Here is a 6,000-nt window from a genome sequence, read left to right as displayed (position 1 = left end):
CAATCTAATTTTGTCACAAATTCTTATTCTGTGTTGGTTTAGTCAGGGGATGAAAAAGAATAACAGTAAGGCAGAAAATACATCTGCCGCAAATTAATTTAAACAACACAAATATAAATATTTTTCAATTGAAGGTAAGTAGCCCACTGGATGTATTACATTATACTAAATTCAGCTGAACTGAGTGATATATTTACTCATTAGTACATTCAATTAGCATGACACATATTCATTTTAATTATGACGCAAAATAAACTCAGTGAGTGGTGTTTTTTGGGATAAGAGTGACATATGAACCCCAAGTGAAGAGATCATAGCCAAACATATAATTTTGAACGTGACATTACAGTGACTTAAAATCGGGAAAGGGTTATTGGTACGTACAAGGATGTCTAAGTATTTTCTTTTTAATTCGACAGAAGATGCACTAGACTGTTTTCTGATGCTTTCTTTATAAGACTATCCTTAGGTGTTGTCGATGATGTTTTGACCCTACTTGAAATGTGAGGGTCTCTTCAGGACAGTAATACCCTGGGGACTGAGTGGGAGCTGTGCTTCTGTTAATGCGAACAGAGCAAGTTCTGTTAGCATCTATAGAGTTATTATGAGCAGATAATCCTCCTTTACGGCAAGGTCTGGGAATACAGTTAATGTCTTCCAACCTTGAACCGTTCTTCAAGTTCTGGTCACGTGAGGGTATGCGGTAAAGTCTCGATAATCAGGCCGGATATCTCAGTAGATCATTATGTCGTCAGTACTTAATTTCTGATCGGCTCGTCAAAAGGCATGTGCAAGGCGTTGGATTGTTATGCTCTGATAGACCAACCATCGGTATTCCATTGCCGATCGGCAAGTTCAAAGGGAGTTGCGAGGAGTTGGAGCGGTCTGTAAATATGGCGGCAAAAAAAAGCTGCCACTGTGCCAAAAAAATTACGCTGCAGTGGTGTTAGCTCCTTGTTAATATGCCCCCCGTTGGGTAAAGTTCAAACCACTGCTTCACCAGGAGTTAAGCAGCACAAGTGCAGAATGCAATTTAGTGATCAGTTGGAGTGAACAGGTCCTTTTTAACCTGTGTCATTGGAGTGAGGCCTAAAGCCTCACTCATTTTTAAAGTTCCACTTCTGTGTGCTTAACTCAACCTTGGCCTACATTAGTTTGGTGTAGTACATGTTTGCTGTATACATGGACTGGGTGTCTTTGTGCCTGTGAATGGTACAATATATGGAAGTCCCTGGGTTCTATTTTGGGAGACCCAGGCCTGCATAGTAAAACATGAGTAGAGGAGGAACAGTAGTGTTATGTTAATTTTATTTATATAGCACGTGAATGCCCAGGGGCGTCTAAGCACTGATTGTTTCAGATTGCGAGCCCCTGAGGCAGATTTCTGTATTGCTGCATTCCTGTAAGCTGGGTGGGGCACACTGGAAAGGGGAGAGCCAGTCTTCTCCTGCACACTTCAAAGGGTGGTATTTGATTCAGTGAGAGGTCACAAGGAAGGGGCCTGGGCACAGTTCAGGAGGGAGATGGGGCTGATCAGAGAATCATGAAGTGTAGGGCTGGGGCCCTGGGCAAGTCTTTTGATACACGTATCACTGGGGCTGACATCCAGGTGTGAACCTCTAGTCACTCCCATGGCCTTTGCTGTGGGGCCATCAGCTTTGGAGTCACTCCTGCTGTGACAGACTGCTTTCAAGAGGAAGAGGGAGTAGAGGAGTGGAAACTTCAAAAGAAGCCGACCCCCAATATAAACTTCAAAGACTCAGAGACTAAAGTACATTTGGTGTCTAAAAATGGACTATAAGGAGGGGAGCATGAGACCCCAACAATTGTCATCTGCCAAACAGCCAGACAGGGTTGTGGGAGGAGGGGAAGCTCAGCAAGACTTCTGCCTTTGACCAGGACTGGGGCCCAAGTACTGCTAGTCTCCCTGCTGGATGAGGGGGAATCGACCAGGGAATCCAAGACCAGTGTGCTCTGTGAGAAAGAAGAGAGCTTTGGAGGGAGCAAAGTCCACTGGAGAAACCTGTTGAATTGACTATCGGTGTCTCCCATCTCCTCCTGCACAAATACACTCCTGCCCAGAACACAGGTACCTTTGCACTATGGTGCACGTGTGTCTGCATTGGCGCTAGGCAGCACACGGTGCATTAGGGCTGGGGAAGAGCAAAAATGCACTACATCTTTGTAAATGTGGAGCATTTCTGCTTTCTCCCTTTCTCGCAGTGCATCAAGTACCCTTGCTGCCTCGCTTTGTGTGGAAAAATAGTAAATGTGCCCTAGAATGTTTGTTGATGAAGTTATGTAACTAAGCAAAGTTGTCTTAGTGCGATATATATGGACAGTGAGATAGTCCACTATTTATTGACAGGAGATGGTAGAGCCACATAAATGAAGCAACAAAACTAGCAGCTCGAGAAAGAAATGGGTTAACTAATCGTGGACCAGTATACCATGACATCTGTTCTGTACCCTACCCCAGGTTCCCTAGATATAGGCGAAGATTAGGGTCAAGATCAATATGGAAGCTTTGTCGCATGACAATGTTGTGGAAAACACAGAAGACTACAGCAATCTAGCACGCAACTTCTGGGGAGTACACCAGCACCCTCCTGTACGGTCAAGACATCTGAATCATGACTTAAGAATCCTAAAAGTGTGTTTAATAATGGTCATTGTATGTATGTATGAGAGCCTTATTGCACTTCTGTTAAGGTAGTATGGTTAGATGTCTTTAGGTTGTGCGGAGATGGGGCGAGAGAGCATACTGGGCATCACTTGCAACAAAGACATGTAAAACTACTTAAAAGGGGGCACTACTCTTAATGAAATACACCATGCCTTCATACAATCCCATTACCACCCTTTGCCTTTCCACAAGTGACTGTGGCATGGACATAATCTGGGTCAGTCTTCTGTTGATACATCTCAGTACCCAATGCAAGCATCAAGACTGGCTTGCCTGTGAGTTACCTATATTGTCAGAACTAATCCTTTTGAAAGATCATGTAGCAGGAAAATAAAGTGCAGCCAGTATTATAACATGGGAAATGATAGCCTGGGGGTGGGCCGCAGTTGAATTTAGCTCCTGTTCCCAGTCTGCAACCATGTCAAGGATCAGTTCATGTGGGGAGCGGAATCTGGCAATGACTGCTTCCTAAGACATCCAAAAGATGTTGGTACTTTGCCTCGATCCCTCTATCTCCTCTTCAAACAATTTCTCAAAATGAGGGGCGAAGCACTCTACATATTCATCGATATAGTGAAGGTAGAATAGGTTGTTTGGTGTGTGAGGTCATTTCTTTATGCGGTCATCCTAGATGTTATTGGTTGGTGTTGACATGTCTTTCACCTATAAATGGGTTGTGGAGTTCAGAACCGTCACTCCTTGCTTTAGCAGGCGTGTTGCAAGTGTTGCGAGCCTTGTTAAAATATTCAGCAGGATTAACTTAAAAAAAAATATTGAATATAAAAAAAACCTTCTGATAACATTACACAGTTTCCTTAAAAGTTTTTTTTTTTTTTTTTTTTTTTGAAAATTTTTATTGAAATTAGGCAAATCCAATAATACAAAGTTTACGGCTGTGCAATCAACAAAAAGCAAATCAGTAGCCACTGTGTGACACTTCCGGTTCTTAGATAAACAATACCACTTCATCAATGCAACTGACAACAAGACCCCATCTACCAATCCATCATCGACACCTGCCCGAACCTGAACCAGGGGGATCTCTGACCCGTGCTCTGTCTCTAGGGCACTAAAGCCACCCTCCACCCCTGCTCATATCTCGAACATGTGAAAACGCCATGTGGCACACAGTACCTGACCCCAGGAGCTAAATATCCCTGCGTCCGCACCCTCCCATGACCACTACATCTGCGTAACATTGGTAGGTACAACCTACCCCACTCCAGTGGGAGCTATTCCGGGATTCGGGGATGGCGGGGTCGAGCCAGGTAAGCCTGCAATGTACGTTTTATAAGGGCCCCAGATGTCCCTAGGACGCGCTATCGTGGGGAGGAGACTAGAGTAGATCTCGCTATTCGTGCTACAGAAAGCCATGGCCGTAAGCCACGTCTTGGACGTGGGAGCTGTCTTCTTCCCCCAGTGCCTTGCTATCTCCCTCTTGGCCAGGAGAAGCCCCAGAGAGGCCAATTTACGGACATTCTTTGGGAAATTGACGGTATACCCCAACAGTGCGACCTCAGGAGTGGGAACCAGAGTCAGCTCTAGCATCTCTTCTAGGATCTTGTGAACCTGTGTCCAGAATGTCTGTAGTCTCGGACACGTCCAAGACATGTGTGCAAAATCGGCATGTGGTGTAGCGCATTTCCAGCAGGTGTGTGGCCGCGCGGGATCAATGGCATGGAGTCTAACAGGGGTCATATACCAACGGCGTAGGAATTTATAGTGTAGGAGTTTGTGACGACTGTTCAGTGACACCGTGTCGGTGACCTTGCAACATGCCGTCCATTGTTCGTCTGTGATAGGCCTACCCAGGTCTGTTCCCCATTCCTCCCGCGCACGATCGTCCGTACAGGGGACCCGTGCTGCGCACGCCCTGTACAGCTTGGAAACAATATGTGCCCCCGTATCGGCGTCAATCAGGGTGGTGAGGGGTTCCAAGGAGGCCGGCTCGAGGGGAAATCCCTTAATCTCCGCCCGGGCGGCGCAATAGAGCCGGAGAAGAACGAACCGGTCCATGAATGTAGCATCACTGAATCGCGCGTCTTCCGATGCTGAGAAAATGTGCCCACCCGGGTATAAGTCCCCGATCCTGGTGAGGTCAAATTTCGTCAACGTTCGTTGCACCAGTGCTTCATCCGTGCCCGGTAACAGCCCAGGGTTGGGTATCGGGAGGGAAGAAGAATACAGCAGAGGCTGAGCCAAATAGCGCGAGAGCCTGCTCCACGCCCAGCTGGTGGTAGATACCGTTTGAATGTCCATTGGGTCTCTGGAGACACCTCTGGGCAACACCGCCGACAAGCGACCCGGGAGGACAAAGTCCGCCTCTGGGCGAAGGAATGGGATCCGAGCATCAGGGTGATACCAGGCATAGGCATGCGCACACTGAGCGACTAGGTAGTATAAATATAAATCAGGCACTCCAAGGCCACCTCGATCCTGTGGGAGTGTGAGAGTCGCCCAGCGGATCCGGGGGTGTTTCCCGCACCAGACCAGTCTAATCATGAGGGACCGCAGGGTGCAGAAAAAGGTCCGGGTTAGAGGGATAGGGATGTTATTGAAAAGATACAAAAATTTGGGGAGCACTATCATTTTAAGGATAGCTATCCTAGCGGACATAGAGAGCGGGAGCCGCAGCCACCCATCCACCTGAGTCTCCAGTCGCGCAATCGCACGGCCATAGTTGAGGCGGATGATTTCGTCCGTGCTCAAATGTATTTGTATGCCCAGGTACCGCACCGAGTCCGGGCACCACTCCAGAGGGAACTCACACTGCCATGGGGAGGTGCCACTAGTCAATGGAAAGATGATGGACTTATGCCAGTTTATGCCCAGACCCGAGTGGCTACCGAAACGAAGGATTTCATGTATCAAGGGGGCAAGGTTGGCCTGCGGCTCCCTGACATACAGGATTGTGTCATCGGCATAGAGAGAGGCCAGCAGTGGGCCCGTCCGAAACTGGAGACCCCTGTGGAGGTGCCGCTCCTGGAAATGCCGAATCAGGGGGTCCATAGCCAAAATAAACAAGAGCGGTGAAAGCGGGCAACCCTGCCGCGTACCGCGCGTGAGCGAGAATGGGCGAGATAGCGTGCCGTTGAGACGCAAACGGGCCGTAGGGCGACTATAGAGAAGTCTGACAGTCGCCAGGAAGTTCGCAGGCATGCCCATGCGCTCCATGACGGAAAGAAAGAAAGGCCATTCTAAAGAATCGAACGCTTTTTCGGTGTCTAGGAGGATCGCTGCAGCCGGTGTGGTCGGGTTAATTCTGTGCAGAACCGTGAACAGCGTACGCAAATTCAGCGACGTCGAGCGGCGGG

The sequence above is a fragment of the Triturus cristatus genome, chromosome 10 (genome assembly GCF_964204655.1).
Source record: "Triturus cristatus chromosome 10, aTriCri1.1, whole genome shotgun sequence".
NCBI classification, from domain to species: Eukaryota; Metazoa; Chordata; class Amphibia; order Caudata; family Salamandridae; genus Triturus; species Triturus cristatus.
The sequence above is the reverse complement of the archived record's forward strand: the minus strand, read 5'-3'. Positions refer to the sequence as shown.